This window comes from Manis pentadactyla, chromosome 12 (assembly GCF_030020395.1).
Source record: "Manis pentadactyla isolate mManPen7 chromosome 12, mManPen7.hap1, whole genome shotgun sequence".
Lineage (NCBI taxonomy): Eukaryota > Metazoa > Chordata > Mammalia > Pholidota > Manidae > Manis > Manis pentadactyla.
Window position 1 is genome coordinate 66,382,090 of NC_080030.1, and position 25,939 is coordinate 66,408,028.

At 34.8% G+C, this 25,939-nt stretch overlaps 1 protein-coding gene and 1 long non-coding RNA gene across 8 annotated transcripts in view; one reads left to right on the plus strand and one right to left on the minus strand.

The window, feature by feature from the left end:
• Positions 1–25,939, plus strand: part of TRDN (triadin) — a 377,090-nt gene that overhangs the window by 142,211 nt on the left and 208,940 nt on the right. The gene's annotated exons all lie outside the window — the stretch shown is intronic.
• Positions 4,561–25,939, minus strand: part of LOC118921812 (uncharacterized) — a 38,713-nt gene continuing 17,334 nt past the window's right edge. Inside the window, exon 2 of the long non-coding RNA XR_005028519.2 lies at positions 4,561–5,831. This is a non-coding gene — a long non-coding RNA (uncharacterized LOC118921812). The remainder of the gene's footprint in view (positions 5,832–25,939) is intronic.

Genomic DNA, 25,939 nt, shown 5'->3' on the forward strand with positions numbered 1-25,939 from the left:
TGTTTCTATGATTGTCAGCTTTTTTATGTACTAAACTGTATTTTTATTTTTAAAAAACTGCATAATGCATGTATAGATCTAGAGTAAAACCAATAAAAAGCAGAAGAAATAACTGGCATTAGGGCTTTTAATTCTATTTTCTATTATGCATGGCCGATTGCAAATAAAGTCAGCTGAAAGCTAAAAGACTGCTAATATCTTTATATACAAAATAAGCTAACACCTTTAATAATATCTTGGAATGAAGACAAATCATTTTACTCCTGATAAGCTTTAAAGAATAGACCTATGACAGTGAAAGTATCCATCTTTTTTAGTTGTGAACAGAATTCCTATTAAAATCTATTGCATTTCAAATCTTTAATCATTTTTCAAAATTTTTTAATTTTCTTACTTTCACATGAACTTGGGTTAATCACTCCAGATAACTATTGATTGAGATAATCAAACTGGATTTAATAGTCAACACAATGAAGAAGTATTTTTACTTAAATGAATGTATCTATTATCTTACCTATCTTTAATTTTTGCCCAGAGTGTAACAAGGGAATTCTTTACTAACATCTTAATTAAGAGTAAGTTGATTGCTTTACTATGCCTTTTGCAAATTTAAAAGCTGATGGTACTATGTTCATGTTTGGGGAAACATTTTTAAGAAAACAGTATTGTTAAGGAAGGAGCTAATTTACATTAATAATTGAAGCTGATTGTTTAAAGCAAACTGTATTTTGTTTTCTTAACTATTTTTATGGAAATATTTCTAAAATGTACTACTATAATTCATGCATACATTGGCAAGTGGGCATATCGTATCCAAAACAAATATTTAACATATCTACATCCTAGAAAGGTATGAGATCATGAGAACTTCGGCTCCCAGGAAAACTTAGTTAATTCTAGTAACCTACTCAAGTTAACCCACCACACTTCATTTTCTTCTTCTGTTTCTTCTTCTTCTTTTTAACTATTTTAATGAATTTAAAACTGAAATGAGGGAAAAAATACTGAAAAACATGATGACTCTCTTGGTAAATACGATTAAGGTTAACATATGTATACAGTATTATAATAAAATTAAATGGAAGCATTCAGAAAGGTAGTTTAATATAGTGAGAGGGCTTTAGACACAAACGCACAGAAAATCCTTGACCCTATTCTTTTCTAGCATTAGACCTTGAGCAAATCATTGAATTCTACCTGATCTTCAGTGTTCTTCCTTTAAAACTGGAATCTCAGTAACAACCTTGCAAAGTTGTTGACAAAGCATCTGGTAGATGCACAACAAAGTGTTGTTATACTTTTATTTTTTAATTCATTTGCTTCAGTACAACTTATCTGGGTGAGCATCAACATGGAGGAAACCTCAGCATTGACAAGTCCTGGTCTACATACACCATTAATTCAATTTTAGGTAACAGGTTTGCTGTCCATTTTGTTCAGTAGTGATGGTTTAAGAAAGTTACATGTTACACAGTTTGCTTTTATAAGATCAACTATTTACTTACATCCAAGATGATTCTATATTGTTGAGCATGAGTTTTTAAATTCCTTTATCTGAGGAAAACAATATGTTCTATGTGCCATCTAAGTCATTCATAGTAGGTACTAAGTGATCATAAAATACAATTTCTGTAAAAATTGAAAAACAGAGAGTCATATTGTCAAAGTCAGTGAGGGATGCTAACAATTTAATGGTCACAATGCCAATTATTTCTTTCCAAAAATTCAACAACGCATTAAGACCACAAGGAACAGTAAACCATCTCTGCACGAGTTAAGGAGAATCTTGCTATTAATCATATGGGAAGAGCCCTTCTTAAGTCATATGTGAATACTCTAAACAGCCATGATTTTATATATGTAGCACCATGTACTATTCTAGCTCCTGAAAATAATCCCAAGCACTATAGGACTAGATTTCTTAATCCCATTTACTGAATCTCTAATTGGATTCTTAATTTATTTCATCTACCTACATTCATGGTTTTGAAAGTTTACTGGGATAATGTATAAGAAATTAAAGAAAATATAGATCAGCATTTCTTGTCTGGGAGGTAGAAATGAAGAAGCTGGAGAATGGAAACTTGTATTGTAGGCCTGTTGATCCATGTAACAAATCATACAAAGCTTCCTAAGTATACAGAAGGAAAATTAATAATATTATCTTTGTTGGTGAGACAATACATAAGTTGGAGTCAGAAAGCGCCAATACGGCTCGCATTGTGAAAAGAAGGAATGAGAAACAAGATTTTATCTGGGTATATTAATTTAGAGAAAATGCAAGTGATATGGCTTTGACTCTGACTGACAATTAGAGAATAAAACAATTCCTGCCAAGTTTATTGCTCTGCATGTATCCAGTATTTATAAAACATTTGTGCTTCCATCTGCTTCTGTTTGAGATTAGTGGAACACCTGTTATTGTTAGCTAGAGTTCATTATTAATTATTGGTAATGAGTTTTTAAGACTATGATTTGATCTTTACCTCTGGGATAAAGTATTTCCTTCATATAATATTGTCACATCCTCAAAAGTAGCTCAAATTACAGTTCGAATTTGAAAAACCTTGTTAATGAAGTGTGTTGACACAATAAGTCCCAAGTTTTTGCCTTTTTATCCCATTAAAGAAAATACTTCTAAGACAGCCTTGGCATTTTCTAGCTTAGATTTTGTCTATATACTGGAAAATGAATTGATTTTCTCTCTCTGATTCTCTATAGTGAATACTCACTATAGTGAATACTCACAATCCCAACCTCAATTACAGAAACCATCTTAATAAGCCACCTTAAAATGTACCAAGCAGATCATTTTGTCACACCTTTAAAATTCTCTTGTACTGATTGCTCTATATTAAGTTGAAAAATTAAGAAAATTCTATTTAAACCTAGAAAGTGAGTGTGTTCTACTTAGGTTGACCCTATGGGAAATTGGAATAGATATATATATGTAATGTGTTATTTTATGGGTATTATGGACACTGAAGAGCTCCCCTCTCCAGAAATACTTTCTCTGTTAGCCTTTAATGATCTTATAATCCCCAACATTAGATGTCTTCATTGTGTAGATAGTCAATGTTATAGGACATATTTTAACCTCTCACCTGTGTTAGGCTGAGCACAAAGGGAGAGAGAGAGAGAGAAAAAGAGAGATCCTGTTCCCCTTTGGTGACTGTCTTGAAGATGATGACTTCCATTCTTTTAGGGCCAAAGGAAGGACTCTTTTTCTCTTTAAAACTGGTCAAGGCAGACATTAGTTGTAATACTGAGACTCGTTTTACAGCGTTTGTGATTTTTTGTTTTTGTTTTTAGAAATTGATAGTACAGATGGTCAAGTTCTTTTAGATTTATTTATCTTTTCAACTTTTCCAGCAACTCCAATTTCCTTCTCAATACTTTGTGAATAAGCACATTTTTCTTCAGTGACAGCCATGCTGATAGTTTCATTCATTTAGGTAGACTCTAAAAGAAACACCATTATCTTGCTGGGCATTTTCATATTCTCTCTTCAATTTCTACCTGGGCCAAATAAATGGCATGCATTGCTGGGCAGAGTCTACCAAGGTAACCAAGAGACAAATTCATATAAGAAATCATATGGCCCAACAGACCTTTTTATATTCATTATAGATAAAGAAATCAATTTAAATGTCTATTACAAGGATCAGGGCTAGTGTTCTTTTGCTTAGTAATTGTAACACTTTTTCCCCCCCAGTTTTTCATCTCTGTAACCTTTATGATTAAATTTCAATGCAAATTAAAGTTTATTTGTTAGAAATTGTCCCACCATTGAAATTCCAGCTATTGTTTGACTTTTTCTTGAACCAAGAATTTATGTCAAGAAAATGTATTCCACTTTCTGTGTCATTTATTCTTATAAAATTGAAGGTATTCACCTACCAAAATCTTTTCTGACTCTAATAAGACATTCTTTGGGAGTCTGTATTCCAATTCTTTGGGTTTTAAGTCCACAGCTCAAAAGAACCTTGACAAATAAGTTAGTACTCTCATTTTATTAAGATATTTTTCTTGAACTTCAGTTGTGCTTAACTGCATTTTTGGTTTGATCCTGCTCAGAAGAGGTCAAATGTAATTGTATTATAGTCACTATTATTTAATGGTTTAATCTAATGTATTTCAGAGCTCAATTGGCTATAATGGAGAAGACTAAGTAAGATTCAGCCTTGCTTTACTTTTATCCAAAAAAACTGCTCCATAAAAGTGTATTCACTTTAGCTCTAAAATCAAATTACTTTCACAAAACAAAAGCTTTGGAAATTTTAATTTTTACTCAGTATTTGTTGAATCCCTTCAGCAAGATGGTAATCCAGAAAGGAGATAAGACATTGCATAAATAACTTTATAACTAAGGTTAACTTGTTAAGTATGCAACAGAGGCTTAGGAAATGTACATGCTAATCTCAGGAAACTAGGAATAAATAGTTATCTCTACTTACCATCCAGACCTCTTAATGTTTTTTCTTTTTTGTATTTTAAATCACTTGAATGTTGTTTGCAGAAACAAGAATAAAGAGATAGTAAAAATTATAAGAAATTAAATACAGCAAAGCTAAATGTTTATTTCATCAATTCCTTAGTTTTGAAGGCATATATACTCCAAATTGGACACATCATCTTCAGAAAGGAACTAGCTGTTCATCAACTATAATACAAGACATAGCAATGTATCCAGATTGTAGATACCAATTCCAGATTTCAAACACATCTTTAATAGATTCAGGCAGATTATTATTTCTGGTTCTCTTAGACTTACATCATCAAAATACAGCAGTTGAATTTTTGAAATCTTTGATGGCTCATAATTTTGTTAAACAGACAATGTACTCTCTTACCATAATTGTAAAACATCTTTATTTTTAGATCTATAGACATTACTTAGACTGATAAATCCAATGATTTTTTTCATTTATGCATTATCAGCTTCCTTCTGACACCTGCCTTCACTTTTCTTCAGCATTTGCACAGTTAGAAATCATACGTTTTTGCACAGTTAGAAATCGTTAAGTTTTTATAAAAGAAGTAAGAGTAATTTAATGTGCTCTTTTAAAACTTGAGATGGTTCAAGTTCTTCTCACAAAATATTGCATCATAAAGTTCTTTTACTTGAAGGACTAACTGGATGAGACCACCATATTTCCTTTTTGTCCTCTGCAATGTATTGTTCATTTATTAATTCTTGAATTTGAGGAAATTCATTGTCATCTGAAGAGTCAGAGTCTGACATTTCAATTGAACAATCAATTTTGATTTCACCCTAATCATCAAAGTATAGTGTACTGCTATCTATCTTTTTGAATTCGTCTTCTGATTCATCTAATAACTGAAATATCTTCCTCTATCAATTTTCTTTTCTTTACAGTTATGGATGGAAAATAAAAATTCTAAATTCTAAATTGTGTTCAATGAAATTAAAAGTAGACCACAGAAATGTCTCCAGGCTTCTTTTATACCTTCTTGAATGATGATGTAATACTTTAGTCGGCACAATAAGACAACTGAATGATGACAGGATGATGATTTATTTCACAATTGCAGCATCCTTCTAGGCTGTTCCATCATTATTCTATTTTTTTAGGGCTATAGTCTTTTTTAGTATTATTGGAAATACTTGATGAGTAATAACAAAATAATTCCTAAGTTGATGAAATAGAAAATGTACAAGATATAGAGAAATTGAGATCATGGATATTCCATAATGTGCACTGGATTTTTTAATTGTCCAAAGGTGCCAGCCTCATGATAATTACAAGGTAGACTGAAATTTTTTCTTCTTAAAAATAAGTAAACTCTTCCTTTGTTCCTTGGAAGACCTATAAGAAAAAATACGACAACATATCAGTCTCTACAAATAGTTACAATTGCTTAAAAAGAGAAAAACTAAGATTAGCTTCAAAGAACCCTGATAGTACACCAAGACCCAATGGAGACAATGAAAATGTGGAGGGGGTCGCACAAACCAGGATTTAAATACTTCGCATGTGTTTTGAATTGTTTTTGAGTCTCAGGTTCTTTATAAACTTCATTCCTTCAGGTTGTTAACATGATTAAATAAAATAATATAGGTTTGTGTACTCCCCCCACACCTTTTTGCTTTATCTTTTACTGTGGAAGTTTACTGCAAAAAGATAGTGCTTCTAGTATGAAAGATCAGAGATGAGCTTCTGAAAGAAGAAAATACTGAAATGGGTCTTGAAACACTAGTAAGATATGCCTGTATGAAATTAAGGATAAAAACATAAAAGGCTGAAGTGGTAATAATTAAGGCACAGAATCACAATATCTTGAAATGTTCTTTGTGACTGTGGTTATTGAGTATTTACTCTCTCCTGTGCCCTTAAAGTAATCCTATTTAATGCTTATTAAACCCTGGGAGTAGTGCATTATCATCCCTGTTGCACAGAAGAGAGAACTGAAGTACAGAGAGTTTAAGTGTTTTGTCCTGATCCAACACAGTGCTGATCAGGGGATCCAAATGCAGGCCTGCCTAATTATAAAGCCTTCAGGATTAAGACCAAATTTCCCTACTTCCCAGTCATAGGTGGGGAACTACCAGTGGTTCACTCTGGTTGTCACTCAGGGAATAGAAAGAAAAAAAAAATTAGAAATAGTGTGCAAGATGGTTTGGAGAGCCCAGTTAGGATTACAGGCTAGGAGAAAAAGTAAAGTTTAACATTGGGAGGTGGGATGAAGAGAATGAAGATGAATTTAGACTTAACACAGAGGTAAATCATAGGATTTCTTATTGTAGATACCAAAGGATTAGAAAGTAAAAGATTATTCAGAGATGGTTGGAAAAGGATGCCTGAAAAACCAAAAAGATGCCTGAATTAGGGAGTAAAGGAAGAGAGTGGGTCAGAACCCCTGGAGTGGGCAGAGATGGGATAGTAAGAGACTGTGAACTCATTACCCACTCTAAAAGCCACAGCTGGCATTTGGTTGTAAAAGGGGCATATGTGAAGATTCCCAGCCAGACATCATTGGTTAAGCACCTGCTAGATACCCATGTTCATACCAGGTACTTTCACACTTTACTTATTTAATTCTCATGTCAACTCTAAAGTAGGCAGTTAGATAATCAACTGCAGACTTTTGGGGAAAAGCCAGCAGTGGAGATGGGGTTGCCAGGACAGTGAGTGAAATAAGTCTGCATACAAGTACTGAATATCTTCTGTGTACTTGGCAGTCCCAGGATAAGAAGAGTAGAGGATATCAGAATACTGGAAGATGATCCCTAGTAAGTGGAGGGGATGATTCTTTGAAAGATGAAAAGAAACTAATAAATAACAGAAAAAATTTAAACTTGAGAATTAGATTACTTAATACAGACATTAAGTGTTACAAATTTCAGAGGAGAGAAATTTGTGATTCTTGACGTCAGGGAAGGTAACATGAATCTAGAACTTGAAAGATGGATATTTGTCTAGCTGCCAAGGAGTACATAGAGCTTGCTTTGTATATGAATGAAATAGAAAATGAACAAGGACATGACATGGCAGTGCATGTAAAATTGATGTGTTTATATGACAATGAGGATACCAGATTGATTAGAGGATAAATTAAGATTAGAACACATTGGGAATAAGAAATGATAAATTTGTAATGACAGTTTGCAAACATGTGGGCAAATAGGCAAAACTGATACTTGGCACGAAAGAGAGTCTTTGAAGGATTTTATGTAGAACAATGAGTGAAACCAGCATTTCAGAGAGCATGATCAGGCAGCAGTCTGCTTAAGGCACAGGGAATGAGATAAAGTTTGTGAAATACTGCTAAAGCTGGTGAGGCTATAACATGGTTTTGAGGGAAGAAAGGACAAATTTTACTAAGCCATTGTTCATGTAGGTGGTGAAGGGAATATGTATAAGTGACTTGAGAAATTGTTACAATTCAAAATGTTATAAACTGTTTTGAGAATTTCAGTTCATACTTGTGGTAGAAACTTAACTGAGGTCTAGATGTAAATGAGAACAGTGAAATGTGTGCGACTATTTACTTAAAACATAGTGTGGTAAGGAAAAGTGCTACAATCTGACCTGTTCTTAACCTAAAATGGAGCAATAGCTTCCTTTCCTTCTTTGGCTGGTTTCTGTTGTTGTTTTGCATTGTTCTATTTTAATCTTCAGAGGTAGTGCTCCAATGCCAGGACTTTTGAGGCAGTGAGAGCAGATGATTAGGCATGTAGACTCCAAGGCCAGACAGCGTGGCTTAAAATCTAGGCCCTGCCACTTGATTGAAACATGACTTAGATTAATTAGTCTCTTTAGGCTTCCATTTCCTCTTCTGTCAAATGAGGCTAATGATAAGATTTTTGTAGAATACATAAGCAGATGGTCAAATTGCACTTAAGAAAGTTCATGACTCTTTCAGTGTTGGCTCTTCTTTATTAATTGAACACATATCTAAGAGTTGTTACAAGTAGAATTTTGTAAGGGACAGGAAAACATTTTTTTCAAAACTGCATCAACAAATAACATAGGAGACCAGTTTTGCACACTCTAGCCATCTGATGTCATCTAGCCTTGGTTCCACTATCTATATAATGTGGGTAATAATACATAATGTATAGTGTAATATGGAGGATTCATGTGAAAAAATCTTGCATTACCTTCATCCAACAAGTTTGGGTTAAGTCTCTTCTAGATGAGTTCCAGGAACTGTGCTAGGCTGTGCAGATTCAGAGTGAGCACATATGTGTGGTACCTACTTCTTCAAAATGTGCTAAGAGACACTGTCTTATAGGGTTGGTGTATGGATTAATTCATGCACACACATACACTTAAAACACTACCTGATTCTGATAGGCATAATAAGCACTATTTAAGTATATAGTGGTGGTGGTGGTGGTCATGCCGAAATATAACAAACTTGTGGTCTTCTACCCACCATTCTTGTATCTTTCTGATGTAATCATCATGTATCATTCTCATTTGCATTCTCTCCCTAGCAAATCTTTCTTTTGTGCCTTATATAAATATGTATACTTTCAAGAAACTTTTGCCTTTAAATCCCTACTGCTTTCTACCTTGCTACACTATATGTTTATTCAGTTGAAATCATGATGTATAATATTTATCTCAATGAAAAAAATTATTGATGATCATCCCAGAGCAGCCCTTTTTATTCATTCCTAGAAATAATCTTGTTATTTAAAAAGATGACAGGTTTCTAAGCATTGCAAATAGGCCCTGTGCGAAGACTCCTGAAGAAGTTATTGGTAGTATCTTTAGAGACAGAGGCTCAGAATTAACAAAGACTGGTTTGCTGTGTGCATCAGTAAACTGTAGGCAGAATAAAGAATTAGGCAGAAATGATAGAAAAAAAGGAGAGAGAGCCTACACTTCATTATGACGTGCATAGTGCTGGGACTTAGCATGCCCCCTTGAGAGTTGCCTCCTGATTATTCGAAGTCTGTGGAAACTTTGAAGATAAATGTATCAGATTTTCATATTTGTCTCAATCAGTCCAGGAACCATTCTAGTCACTATAAATAGCTGGAATGTACAGAGAAACAGATCCAAGCATTTTTGAGTGGCTGTGATTCCTCTCATGCTGCTAGTACTCTCAGTCAGCTCATTGTGATAAAGGACTTTGGTTTGGGGAGAAGACTAGTAAATAAGAACACTTCTTTCCTCATAATACCAAATTATATGACTTCACTTTCTCTGTGTGCATTTCAAGAGGACAAAATGAAGGCCTGTTTCACCTTTCTCATGTTAGAAATTTGTCTCCTACCCTTTAGGAAGAGGTGTCAGATTTTAGAGGAATATCTTGGCTGTGAGGAACTGTTCATTAAAGTGTCATTTTGGTCTAACCTTGCCACTAGTAATGGCATTGGCCTGCTGTCAGACAAAAACAAACCCCTACTCAGGTAACCTACTGAGACTATTCAAAGCATGTTCTAAAATAGTCTGAAAAAGGAACAAATAATACTGAGTAATTTGAATTGCTGCATGAGAAACAAGGAAAATTAAGGCTTAATCAAAGAATTATCAAACTAATTAGGTGTTATTTATTAATGTGTCATGTCTTGTAATAATCTTATCTGTCAGTTTATATGCAAGAGTGCAGATTAAAAAAGCATTCTTGTAATTATGTGAATATATTCCTCCTAGTGCTATTCTAAGGTTCATTTGGCTGGCCCAGTAGATAAAGAATAGTGCATCTATGGCTTTCTAACCATTTAAATAAATGCATAACTCTTATCACTTCTCTTAAGCACACCTTATTTCTAATATAGAAGTAATAAGTAGACCCATTCCTATTTTGACTTAACTAATTGTCTACCAAGTAGTTGGATATAACTATTTTCAAAGAGATCTGTTTGTTAAAACAAATATTCCTCATCCATAGATTGTTTTTTCCTGTTCAGAATATTTGTGCAAAACAAAAGCAATCCTGAATTTTGTAACATTAACATTAAGTTTAGAGATTGTAGACAGCTCAACAGTTGCTCAGTATTGTTTGAATGCTATTCAAGCCCAAAATATTCTACATTTTGCTTTTCTAAAATAGTCTATGGTAAGACGTAATAGCGCTGCTATTGCCACACAGTGGTAATAAGTATTTCACATTTCAAGAGAATACATTTTGCCTATTTATATGTTCATCAAATCCAAGTTGATATGCACAGTCATTCTGTTAATCAATCTCCCAGCAGTTACTGAATCCCTAGTATATGTTCTCAATACTAGTGATCATAACATGAGCTTCAAGTAGAATGAGGTTTCAATCTAGTCAGAGATTATAAATAAAACAATAAACAATATAAAGCAGCTGCCAGATAAAAATGAAAGACGTACTATGTACTATATCACATGAAACAAATTGTACTCACTATAAATATGTAAAGAGAGAATTAAGAGGTTAGGATAAGCTTTTTAAAAGTATAGTTCTAGTATTTTGTCAGTGCTTATTTTCAGCTTTATTGTGATTGTTATTATTACTTGCTTACAAAAAGTTTAGTTTTTATTTCTATTTAGGTGGTCAAATTTTTACCCCAAGGAGAAAAAGTGGTGATATAATTAGGTGTGCTCTTTATAACATCACCAAGTGAGAAATTAATACAGGGCAAACAATGAACCAAGTAACATCTCACCATATACCACTGTGTGTCCTTCCAAATTAGACCTCATATACTTCAGTGTCTAATCTGTCATTCACACTTAATTACTTATATTACATCCCTCAAATCCCCATTACTCTATTGTATTCAACATTTCTGCTTTGTGGTTGATTTGCTACTTTCCTGAAGGAAAAACTGTGCCCTACTAATGACTTTCTACTGTAACCATCTACAGTGTTTAGGCAATGAGCATGTGTTTAGTGGACACGTCTCATTTGTAACAATCAGAATCTCTTATAGAAAATGAGGGAAAATAGACATAAAAAGGGCCAATATTATTATATTGAAACATCCTGTAAAAAACAAACTGATCATTTAATATTCTCTTATATGGTTATATGGTGACTGCATAAGATGTAAACCTTTTCCATTGTCTATTATTCATGAATGTGATTACATTAATAATGATTTTCTCCCAGAGGAATATTATTTTTTTGCATAAATATGAATAGCCTCCTGGCAGGCACTGGATAAGCAGCGTGCATTGTTTTAAATGACAAAATAGTATCAATTATACACAATTTAATAGAAGAGAAGTTGGATGACTTCCAAATGTGTCATTCAAGTGAGAATATATTTGTGAATTTAACTGTGGTGTTAAGCCTATTAAATAGTAATTATTAACATGCTCCCAATTTATCCTTTATCTATTAAGAAGCATTGAAATACTTAAGTTTATGTTATATTTCTGTAGTTGAAAAAGTGTAGAGTTTTATCATTACTAAAGGACCTAGTAGAAAATTCCCTGCTAAAATAAGATGTCAGGACTTTTTTGCTCCTCCTGAAGTAAATTCCAGAACCAGAAGGTTCCTTTTTAATTGTCTCTATGGTTCTGCCTTATGCTTTTCACATCCCTTTGAAATGCTTGTTAACATGGAGTACTTGCATGTGTCAAAGACAAAAAAAAAAAAAAATGGGAAATTTTCCCACAGGTGGAGATGAAAGATAAAATAGTTGCAGATGGAAAAAAGTGGCAAAGTAGAAAGGCAAGGTGAAAACCATCCACATGCATGAAGGAAGCAACTGCAGCAAATACAACTAACCCTGAAAATGACCTGAAGACTACAGAGCAGATAATCTACACCTGAGAAAGAAGAGAAGCCTACACAGAGAAGGGTAAAGTGGCAGAGGCACAATCAATCAGGACCCCAGCTTTTACTCCTCCCAGCTCATGAGTGCGAGGGAGAGAAAAGGAGTGGTGAGAATATAGGTGCTCAGGAACTCTGCACACCTGGCCCTGGAGATATGCTCTGGGAACAAGAGTGCACATTGCATCAGGCATTGGTGATTAATGGGGCTGGACACCAGAGAGAGTTGGAGCACTCTGGGAGAAACTTGGACTCATGCTGTTGTGGAGGACAGGCATACTCCATTGGTCCTGCTGAGACCCACCAGAGAGGTGGCAGTTTGAAAGATTTACCAGCAGCAGGAAGGGTGCCAGAGGGGCAAAGGTTGGATGGAACTCTCTCTGTAGGAGAAAGGGCAGGTGGACAACACTTACCCAATTCACCCTCAGCCCAACTGGTCAGATGCTGATGGAAATGCCAAAGGTTCCTTCTCCATTGCTGACAGCTCAGCCCCAAGGCACTTCCCCATGCCTGCCCTCCCTGACTACTTGGACCAGCAAGCAGTCAGAGGGAGGCTTTACTAGCTTTCCTGGCTCTCTCTCAGCCCAACTTGGGAGACACCCGCAGAAGCCAGCTCCGAGGACTCCTTCCTCCTCACTGGCAGCTCAGCCCCACACCGCACTACCCTACGCACCCACTGCACCCACCCCATTGGCCCAGCAGCCATGCCATTACTGCAGGACAGGCAGAGGGCAGCCTTGCCCACAACAACCCCCATAGAAGTGTCATGCCACTGTAAAGCTCACTAAGGGCCAGCTGAGATGAGATGCCACCCACAGCAGACTGAGATCAGCCACTGCCTGCAGACAGGCAGAAAGTTGGTCCCACCCACAATAAACCCAGCAGAAGTGCCACCTATGTAGCTCAGGAAGGACCTCTGCTGAAAGAGATCAGCCACTGCAGACAGACAGGCAGAAAGGCAGCTCCACCCATAGCCCACCAACAGCAGCTGGGGTACCACCTCCAAGGAGACCCAGGCACTGGTGAGTAAAGAATCTAGAGCTTTTGGACACCACACGACTCCTTCTTCATAAAGCCATTACTTTCTAAAACAGGAGGCGTAGAAGATCTATCAAACACAAAGGAAGAAACACAGAAACCAAGACAGAAGGAGGTGGCAGAAGAATACGTTTCAAACAAAACTACAGGATAAGACACCAGAAAGAGGCCTAAATGAAATGGAGACCACGAATGTTCTTGAAAAAGGTTCCAAAGTAATAGTCATAATTATGCTCACTGATCTGTGGAAAAGTACTGATAATCTCAGGGAGGATTTCAACAAAGAGAGAAGACTTGAAAAAGGGCCACTCAGAGCTGAAGAACACAGCAACTGAAATGAAATATACAAAGCAGGGAGTGAATAACAGATCACTCCAATGAAGTGAAAACAAAGAAGCTGAGTTAAGAGACAGAAAAAAGAATCTCTAGAAGGGAGAGGATGCTAAGAGAACAATGCAACAACTCCTATTAAAACATGTTTGCATGACAGGGGTCCCAGAAAGGAGAAGGGAGAGATCAGGGAGTAGAAAGTCTCTTTGAAGAAATAATTGCTGAAAAATTCTCCAATCTGGGGAAGGAAATAGACATCCAGGTCCTGGAAGTACAGAGAGCTTCTAACAAGAGGAACCCCAAGAAGACAACATAAAGACATATAATTAAAATGACAAAGATTGAGGATAATGGGAGTGTATTGAAAGCAGCCAGAGAGAAAAAAAATAACTTATGAGGGAAACCCCATCAGGCAATGAGCAGATTTCTCAGCAGAAACTATAGCTAAGAAGGTAGTGGCATGAAATATTTATTGTATTGAAACAGAATGACCTTCAACAAATAATCCTCTATCCACCAAGATCATCATTAAAATTTGAGGAGAGAAATTAAAAATTTCTCAGATAAATGAAGGCAGAAGGAATTCACCACCAATAAATTGGCAATATAGAATATGTTAAAGGAGCTTCATTAGATGGAAGTATTCTTAAGCCTAAATAGTTTTCACCAGTGAAAATAAATCCACACTAAAGGTAGCAGACCAATTAGCAAGCAAGCATGAAGCTAAAAACAAAACTAGTAAAAGAAACTATACATTAAATCAGTCACAGGGTACACAAACATGTGCATTATGACACCTAATACATGACTGAGGAGGAGAAAGAAGGAAAAAGAAGTACTTTCAGATTGTGTTTGAAATAGAGAGATCATCAACTTAATACAGATTTTATGTAGTTAGGAAACTATCCTTAACTTTATGGTAATCACAAACCTAAAGCCTACATTAGATATATTAAAAAGAAAAGGAAATCTAGTCACAACACTGAAGAAAATCATCACATGATGAAAGAGAGTATAAAAGAGGAAGAAATAACAGAGAAGAACTACAAAAACAACCAGAAAACAATTACTATAATGACAGAAAGTACATACCTATCAATAATTATCATAAATGTAAATGGACTGAATGCACCAGTCAAAAGACATAAGATGGTAGAATGAATAAAGAAACAAGACCTATCTGTATTCTGTCTACAACATACTCATTTAAGACCTAAAGACATAAACAGACTGAAAGTGAAGGGATGGAAAAAGACATTTCATGCAAATAATAGGGAGAAAAAAGCAGGAATAGCAGTACTTATATACCAGACAAAATAGATTTCAAAACAAAGAAAGTAACATGAGACAAAGAAGGACATTACATAATTATATAGGGGTCAGTCCAAGAAGAGGATATAACCATTATTAAAATCTATGCACCCAACATAGGAGCACCTATTTATGTAAAACAAATACCGACAGTACCAAAGGGAGAAATGGGCTGAAAATTAATCATATTAGGTCACGTTAACACAGCATTTATATCAATGGAGAGATCAACCAGACAGAAAATAAATAAGGAAACAGGCACTGAGCAACATATTAGATCAGATAGACTTAACACATATCTAGAGAACATTCTATCCAAAAGCAGCAAGATACATATTTTTCTTAAGGGTACATAGAATGTTCACCAGAATAAATCACATACTAGGCTACAAAAAAGACCCTCAATAAATTCAAAAAGACTGAAATTGCATCAAGCAGCTTCTCAGACCACAATGGTATGAACCTAGAAAAAAATTACACAAAGAAGACTAACCCACAAACACACTGAGGCTAAACAACAAGCTTCTATATAATTAATGGATGAATGAGCAAATCATAGTAGAAATCAAGCAATACATGGAGACAAATGAACACAAAAATACAACAGTTCAAAATCTGTGGGCCACTGCAAAAGCAGTTCTAAGAAGGCAGCACATAGCAATACAGGCCTACCTCAAAAAACAAGAAAAATCCCAAATAAAGAGTAAATTGACAACTAAAGATACTAGAAAAAGAAGAACAAATGAAATCCAAGAATAGTAGAAGGAGGTACATAATAAAGATCACAGCAGAAATAAATAAAATAGAGAATAATAAAACAATAGAAAAAATTCAATGAAACCAAGAGCTGGTTCTTTGAGAAAATAAACAAAATAGACAAAACCTTAGCCAGACTTCTCAAAAAAGAAAAGAGAGAGGACACAAATAAACTAAATAAAAAATGAAAAAGAAATAGTTACAACAACACCACATAAATATGAAGAATTATTAGTGAATACTATGAAAAATTATATACCAATAAATGGGACAACCTAAAAGAAATGGATGAATTCCTAGAGAAGTAAACCTTCCAAGACTGACCCAGGAAGAAGCAGAAAATCTGAACAGACCAACTACCAGTAACAAAATTGAACTGGTCATCAAAAAACTCCCAACAAACAAAAGTCTTGGACCAGATAGCTTCACAGCTGGAATTCTACCAAACATTTAAAGGAGAGAAGATACCCATCCTTCTTAATGTATTCTAAAAAGTAGAAGAGAAGGGAATAATTCCAAACTCATTCTATGAGGCCAGAATCACTCTAATACCAAAACCAGACAAAGATACTATCTATTATATAAGTCCTAAAGACTCCACCAAAAACTATTAGGATTAATAAGCATATTCAGTGAAGTTGCAGAATACAAATTAGTACATAGATATATGTTGTGTTCCTATATGCTAACAATGAACTAGCAGAAAGAGAAATCAGGAAAACTATTCCATTTACAGTTGCATCCAAAAAATAAAATACTTAGGAATAAACCTAACCAAAAAGGTGAAAGATGTCTGGACTCTGAAAGCTGTAAGATACTCATGAGAGAAATTAAAGAAGACACAAATAAATGGGAAACTATTGCATGCTCATGGGTAGGGAAAATTAATATTGTCAAAATGCCATCCTGCCCAAAGCAATTTACAGATTCAATGCAATCTCTATGAAAATACTAACAGCATTTTTCAATGAACTAGAGCAAAGAATCCTAGAATTTATGTGGTAACACAAAAGACCCCAAATAGCCAAAGCAATTCTGAGAAAAAAGAATAATAAAGCTAGGGGTATTATGCTCCCTGACTTCAAGCAATACTACAATCTACAGTAATCAAAACACCATGGTACAGGCACAAGAAGAGACCCATATATCATTGGAAAAGAATAGAAAGCCCTGATATAAACCCACATATATATGGTCAATTAATATATGCTAAAGGAGCCATGAATATACAATAGGGAAACGATAGTCTCCTAAATAACTGGTGTTGGAAAAACTGGACAGCTATATGCAAGAGAATGGAACTAGATTACTGTCTAACTTCATACACAAAAATAAAATTAAAATAGATTAAAGACCTAAATGTAAGACATGAAAACATAAAACTCTAAGAAGAAAACATAGGCAAACATCTCTTAAATATAATCATGACTAATTTTTCTCTGGATACATTTCCTCAGGCACGGGAAACCAAATAAACAGTGAACAAGTGGGACTACATCAAACTAAAAACCTTCTTTCAGAAAAGGACACCATAAATAGAACAAAAAGGCAGCCTACAGTATGGGAGACTATACTAGAAAATGATGAACCCATTAAGGGGTTACCATCCAAAATATATAAAGAACTCATGTGATTCAACACCAAAAAACCCACAGATAACCTGATTTAAAGAAATAGAGGAACTGAACAGACATTTCTCCAAAGAAGAAATACAAATGGTCAACAGGCACATGAGAATATTCTCCACATCACTAATCCTCAGAGAAATGCAACTCAAAATCACAATGAGATGTCAGTTCACACAAGTTAGAATGGCCAATATCCAAAAGACAAGAAATAACAAGTGTTGAGAAGGATGTGGAGAAGAGGAAACCCTCCTAACTGTTGAGGGGAATGTAATTTTGTGCAGCCACTGTGGAAAGCTATATAGAAGTTCCTCAAAAAACTAAAAATAGAAATACCACATGACCCAGTAATTCCTCCTCTAGAAATTTAACCAAGGAAAACAAATCCCTGATTTGAAAAGATATATGCACCCCTTTATTTATTTCCACATTATTTACAATAGCCAAGATATGGAAGCAACGAAAGGGTACATCAACAGATGAATGGATAAAGAAGTGGTCCATATACACAGTGGAATATTATTCAGTCATAAAAATAAAGAAATCCTGCCAATGTGGATGGACTTAGAATATATTATGCTATGTGAAATAAGGCAGGTGGAGAAAGAAAAATACCATATGATTTTACTTATTTGTGAAATCTAAAATCAAAAGAAAAAAATGAACAAAATAGCAGTAAACTCACAAATACTGAGAAGTGACTGGTGGTTACCATGGGGGAGGGGTTAGGATGGGGGAGGGGGAGAAAGGGGCACAGAAATCTTAGGTTTAATAGAAGTTGGTTATGGGGGATGGTAGTACAGAATGGAAAATATAGCCAATGGTTTTGTGCCATCTTTCTGTGCTGACAGATAGTAATGGCACTAGTTGGGGTGAGGATTTAATAATATGGGTAACTGTTGAAACACTATGTTGTACAGTTGAAACCAATATGCGATTATATGTCAACAATACTTCAATTAAAAAATTTAAAAGTTGCACCATTCCTCCCCTTGCTAAGTCCTGTGTGGTATGGAAATAGCTAAACAGGGTGGTTGAAAGTGACAAATTGATTTTTTTCTATATGGATGAGATCCCTGTGTAAAAAAGAAGCAACAGTTTTTCAAATGCTATGCAATAGCTATAAAAATTATCATCCCCCAGGTGAGGATATGAAGAGCAGAAAGTCACAAAGAGCCTTGATTAACATAGCTTTCCAAGAGTTGAAAAAAAACGCAGGTAGTCATGCACAAATTATTCTGCATCTCCCCTTTAAGGATTTTTGAGGTCTGTTGGAGAGATGATGATGACATCATTAATGATGATGACAAGATCTGCCACGTACTGAGTGCTAATGGTATGCCAGCACTGTGCTAAACTCTGGGCATGGATTATCTCACTGAGTCCTCACCATAACCTATGAGGTGCATTATAACCTCTTCATCTCATAGATTAGGAAATTGAACCTAGAGAAAGTTGTGGAATTGGTTCAAATGGCTGTATATTGTCTCCAGCACTGTAGGGAGAATTATAAATATGTTTTTAAAAGGGCATACTGCCTCTTAGGTTTTCTCCTTTATCATTCTGTTTTCTAAGTGGTATAATTTAAGGCAAACTCACAATCTCTTCTTCCCTTATAATATAAATATTACAAGTACTCCTAACTCTTGCCCACGTAAGTGCTAAAGAAAGCAGGCAATCTGCTGATAACTTTTAGATGCTTTTATTGAGTAGTCAGTGAAAGGAATCTGGTATAGAAATCGCAGGCTTGGGGACTGTGATTCTACACTCAAGAGCACAGACTTGTCACCAAAATTATTGAAGGGATCTTAGCTATAGCTTACTTTTAAATTTCCTGGATATCTATTATGTTGGCCACAAAGCCTGATAAGAATATCACCCAGTTTCATCATTAGATTTTTAAGCTTATTGCTTATTTTTTTCTTAATGGTTAGAGTGACATCAAATTGAGATGGAAGAGAATACACAATAAATTTATCTCTAAGGCTGTTAGTGGATTCTGAAGTTATTGAGAATGAAAACAACAGATTCTAGTAGTTTAGGAATTGATTTAGCAATCAATTGTGCCATCTGCTCTCTGTCAATAACCTCTTTGGTAAAATCCTAAAGTCAAACAACCAGAAAATATATGAGACAGAAGGAGGCCCTATTTATTCTCCTTGTTTAGAGAGTTACAAAAATGTCAAGCCTCTTATCTCTTAAGAAGTGAATTTGTTATTCCACTTGTACATTTTGTTCCTTTAATACATTTTGTAAATGTAATGATTTTGTCTTGGCAACCATTTTTTTCTCTTATTTCCTCACCTTTCTGGTTGCTATTCAATAATTTGGTGTGACTTGATTTTCAACTTTGAGTAAATTACTAAAGTGTCTTGGATCTTTGAAAATAAACCCTGAATATACAACTTGCATGTTATGTTTAATTCAAGACCTATAGCACATTAAATGTACTCATATTTAGGTATATGCCAAGTTATAATTACCTGGTTGGTAAACCACCATATTATTAGAACTGATATTTCTGTGTTTTCAGCAATGGTCAATTAAATTAAATAAGTAACAGCCCATTATTCATTAGTCAGTATGTTAATATGTAATGGTGAAGGAGCATACCTAGGAATATAAATGAAACTTGAGATTTTAACTTAATATTTCATTGAAATTTTGTGATTTTCCTTGAAAAACCATACATTTTTTATTCTATTCAATTATGTACTTAAACTTTACACATAAATATAAATTTAAAATATTTGTCATGGAGGAAAATTTATTTTTATTAACAAAAGTGCATAGTTTATTTAGATCTCAACTTCTTTTTCAGCTTTATTGAGAACTTGACATCTAACATTGTATTAGTTTAAGGTGTGTAACATGACTGGCTATATGCATATACTGTGAAATTGTTACCACCATAAGTTTTTAGTTAAAATACATCACCTCACATAGTTGTATTTTTTTCTTGTGATGAGAACTTTTAAGATCTACTCTCTTAGCACCTTTCAAATTCAAAATACAGTAGTTACTATAGTCACCATGCTATACATTACATCCCCAGGACTTATTTGTCTTGTAACTTAAAGTTTGTAAGTTTTCACTACCTTCATTCATTTTGATCACCCCACAATCTCTACCTTTGGCAACCACCAATCTGTTCCCTGTATCTATAAGTATGATTTTTTTTATTGTTGCACATATAAGCAAGATCATATGATATTCACTTTTGTCTGGCTTATTTCACATAGCATAATGACCTCAAATTCCATCTACGTTGTTTGAAATGGCAGAATTCCCTTACTTTTTATGGCTGAGTAATATTATATATATATACGTATATACACATCACATTTTCCTTATCCATTCATCTGTTGGAAAGTTGAGTTGTTTCCATATGTCAGCTATTGTAAATGATGTTGCAAAAATTGATTTCTAATAAAATGAGCAATCTTTGTCCTACAGTTTCTACCACTTAACACCTTAGAGAGTAGGCATCCCCATTTTGGTAAAGAATGTTGGATATTTTTGACAATGGAAAACAGCATCTCAGAGACCTAATTTAAATTCATTACAATTTTGAATTAACATAACTAATGACCCAAAACATGTGATATTTGTATCTTGAATCATCTTCAAATACATCAAAAGGTTAAAATGTCCATTAATAATACCACTTCACTATAAAAAATGAATACATTTAATGTTTTGTTATAAAATGATAACATTTACTACAGATTCTAAAACATAATATAATAATAACAACATAATAGTTGTCTGTAATAAATTGAAATAGTGCAGTATTATTCTAAATTTCATCAAACAGTTTGTGCATTCCCTGTCCTTTTATGCAATTTTTAAAATAAATGCAAACACAAAGACAACTTCTAGCTCTGCAAAGAGCACTGTACTGGGAATCCTGATACACAGACCCTACTTATAAGTCTCTTGGGTGAATTTAGCAAGTCATTCAACTTCTTATTCAACTGTTTGCAGCGAACCTGAAGGCATCTTCTGGCACTAAAATACTATTCAAATTACATTCTATGGGTGCACAATTCTTTAGGCTGGAACATAACGTAGTGGATAATTTACAGTCTTTCCACTTGACAAGACCTCTAAATATTCTGAATATATTGTGAGTGTTAATATTTTGATTGAGCTGTTGAATGAATGAAGCTACCTTTTTTTGTCTTTGACCTTTAGATCAGTTTTTCCCACTACCCATGGATAAACGCATTAATGTTTCACTTTCACGCAAACATTGTTGTTCCACTCATAAATAGGTAAAGGTTGTCACAGAAAAAAATGAATGCTTTGATCTTGAACTAGAAATGATTGAAAAAAAAACAAAAAAAATTTTATTATGCCTTTTGTTGAAGTATTTTTTACTCTACCAGCAACTAAATTTACTATAACTTGATCAGTTCATATTCAAACATTCTAGAGATAGCACAACAAAGTAGCATTTAAGAACATTCACTTAATCGTTCATTTTCCCTTTTAGTTATTAATTTTCCTTTACCAAATATGTTCCAGATTCTGTCCTCAAATTGATCATAGTCTAGTGAGGATTTTAAAGAAGAAAGAAAAAGCCCAGATTTGTAAGTAAACAAATGCATTGAGAATCAAAGGATAAAGTGTATACTGGGTACTTTGGGAGCATAAATAGTTACAAGAGGAGTGGGTAGGAGAAAGTCAAGGAAGCAATAAAATGGCTAAGTTTTGAGCAATCACTAACTAGAGTAGGCCATGTCCTAGGCAGTTTGATCATTGAGAATTTGAAATCCCACAGATGTGTGACATTTCACTGGTCATTGGATTCCTTCATGGCAGTTAGGATATTTGTATTTTAAGTGCATCAGATACTTTTTCCTTCATTTTATTAAAATGCAATTGCAGTCCATCTAATTTGCCTCATTGATCTCTTTTCCTAACAGCTTTGGCGTTTGGACTAAAAGGAAAACCTACAGTTTATATTGCCTACTTGTCTGTTTCTTTCATCTTATCTGTGCTTTGCCTCACGTATGCGCAAGTATGATTTGCTGAGGAGTTGAAAGAGATTGTTCAGATAACTAGACGAAACTAAGAAAAGTAGGAAATAGTAATTCTGAAAGTTCGAAAACCTCCCAGATGACAGTCTATCTAGAATTGTGGAAGTGAGTGCAGGGTAACAAGGAGATTGGTTTTTAAGTAGTGAGCCTCTTGGATGGTCTGTTTCAGGTCCATTCAGCATGTAATTAAGGTTAGGCAGAACATGACCATTGAAGAAAACTATGAAAATGTTTTTATTAAGAAGTGAATTTTTACAGATCTTCCAAGGGTTATGAGTCATTTATGATAATAGGTAAAATAATTAACATTTATGTTGACCTTCCAAATAGATACTATTAAATACATTTAAGAAATAAAATAGAGTAAGAAAAAACCTTAAACAGTAAATTGGGTCTGCTCTCTACATATGACCTTGGTGAAGCCATTTGTACTTCCAGAGACCATTTTCATCCCATCTGAAAAGTTAGGGTGTCATAATGGCTGATTTCAAAGGTCTCTCCCATACCCCCAAACTGTATGATTCTGATTCTGTGCATATATTTTTGTTAGGTCCCAAATACCAAGTATTCTGTTATAATTGAAATACAAGGCTAAATAGAACAATGATATGATCTTGAATCAATCTCATTTACTTTCTTTAGTTGCCTGTTCCATGGAAAATTACTTCTACTTCATTAATTAGAGATGAAGAGGAAAAAGCACTAATATTACCTTTATCATTTTAAATCAAAAGAATGCATAAAATATGCATTTGGCTACTATTCCTTGCTTTCCATCAAAGTGAATATGCAAATATATAATAACACATGGAAATATTAGGGCAGCTTTTTATCAGGATGCAAAGAAACCTTTCCAGTAGAAAGATTTTGGCCTGGAGGATGCTCTTTGATTAAGGAGTTGAAGCTTTTGGTGTTTTAAATACCCTTATGGTAGACTTGTTTAGCCAGTTTATACTAAATAATCCATGTGCTTAAAACTTTCCTAAAATAATTTTTAAAAATCTTGAAAATGAATTACCAGTAAGATAAGTTATTGGAATGAACCAGTGAAGTAACTGGTTTTTATTTCCTTTTCTTCTATATAACTCATCTGGAATAACTGAAAACTATGTAATTCAAGAGACAACAATGACTAAGCCATTTAGTCCATGAACAGCATACAGCTGGGTAAATGGAGAATTTCCTGCCCTTATCTGGGTACTATACTTCTCATTTGTTTCCAGAAACTCAAGTCAAATTGTTAGTCATCCTCGATATCTTCCTCTCACTTCCTACATCTTCATTTAAAAATCCTATTGGATTTATGTCAAAATATACTCTGAATCCATCCACTACAACTTCTGTGTTTTTTCATTGACCATATATTTAAAATTGCTGCCCATTACTCCAAATAGCATTCTTATTACTCTTCCTGACATGTTTTTAATAGGACACTTATTTCCATTTTATTTATTAGTTGCTGCTTTTGTCTCTGCTCACTGGAATCGCAGCTCAGTAAAATAGGGGATTTTGTCTGTATTATTCACTAGTATAACTCCTTATCGTAGGTAAGTGCCTGGGACTGAGTAGTCCCTCAATAAATTTTCTTGCCCTGAATCTCCACTGTGGTCCCCCTTGTCTCTCACTTGGGTTTTATCAAGTCTCCAACTGGTCTCCTCCTGCCTCTCATATCCTTTCCTTTATAAAAGCTGGTTTTATTCACACAACAGTGATCTTTTGAGAACCTACATGTCACACTAAAACCCTCCAAAGCCTACCATTGCCCTTAGGACAATCCCAAACTCATGGAACACCCTCGAATTCTCTGATCTGAGCCTGTCTCTGCTCTCCATCACTAAGGAGCTTTCAGCAAGCCTGGCTGGTTCCTCGCTTACACTATTTTGATTTTCTTTTCTGTATCAGAAATCTTTGTATCAGAGATCTTCCAGAGGTCTCTTCCTTTGTATTCAAGTCAGAGCTCACTTGCCTCCCCCTTGGAGAAAGGACCCCTTCAGATATCCTACAGCTGCCATGCAGTTTGTGGACTTACACAAAGGCTGCCTCCTCGGTTCCCCTCACCAAGACAGCACACAACTGGACTGGATGTCAGCTTGGAGCTGCACCAGTCCCCGGAGGACAGCTGCTGCTTCATTTTACATGAAGATGTCTTCCTTCCTGGCCCAACCTGTCACCACAGACTGCGCACCTCCAGAAAGTATACATCTTTTTAAAATTTGCACAAAGCTTCATAAGCTGGTGGAGTCCTGCTTAGTGGGGGCCTTTATCTTTCTTTTCAGTTTAGCATCATCTCTTTCCCCTAGTCATTGTCTGTTTCACCACTCTGTTTTGATGTCCCTACATTTCTGAGACCTGAAGTTATCTGTCTTACTTGTTTCTTGCATGTCTCCCTCCATCTTTACTGTAAGTTCCATAGCAACAGGGTTCTTCTCTGTCTCCACTGTGGTCCCTCTGTGGTTTCTTTGCCCATGAACACTCACAGTTCCCCTGGAGAAGACATTATTGTTCTCATTTTATCTTGAACCACCTGATGCCTAAGTTAAGTGATAATTGTCTGTTTATTGCATGTCCCCATCCACAAGACTAAGTGCAAGGAATGCAAAGCATGTGTGTAGAATTTAGCAATACACAAGTAGGAAGTATAAAGACACCTATGATTGGAGTAAAAACCTCTTTGATTCACCCAACTCATACAAACTTCTGAAATTCTTTGGTTGATTTCTCATGGTGAGAAATTCATAGGTAAAGTCATAGGTAGATTACCAATTCATAGGTAAATTCACAAACCTGGGGTTATTGTGAGTGGTGTCTCAAATTTTTTTTAATAGATGGGGTGGGGAGGGAGGAGTGGTCAAGACTCCAAATCCCTCTGGTCCATTCTGCCCATTTTTTAAGTGGTTCAAAAGCACAAGGCAAGAGAAAGAGGTCCTCACTAAGGAAACTTGAAGGTCTAGGTGTCCCTATTTTAATATAGTATACTAGCATAATCATACCTCTCAACCTAAAATATAAAACCATATTTTCATTTATTTAAATATTTGTTCAATTCTAAACTTTAAAACTATTTTTCTACATGTTACAGAAGTAGTCTAGGAACCTTGTGCCAATGTATAAAGTAATATTATTGCTCTAATAAACCTATCGTTTTCTTACTAAATTCAGATCTTCCCATTATAACTTTAGTCATAGTATCACAAATGATTTTTATGAAACTGAAAGAACAAATTGGGATGGGAATTTGTAATTATCTCACACTGTGTTTTTTTTAAGTGTCAATGAATTTTAGCTCAATGGTCACTTACTAGAGTGACATGTTTTCTATCCCAGGACCCATCGCCATTCATTGTTTGCACTACAGTAGGCCTCTCAAAGGGTTTGCAATATTCTGGGTATACTCAATACCTTTGGGGAAATGTAGCAGAAAACTAAGGAACACAATATTTATCAGACATTAGAGAAAGAAATTCCCTCAACATTTGTTCCAAGGTTTAGGTGGTAGACTTTAGCTGTCTAGAAGTGACTTAGAACCTGAGAATCTCCTTTGATAAAGAAGCCAAACAAGTCAAACTTTAGTATAGTGAATTGTTTTTACTTCATGTTATCTGA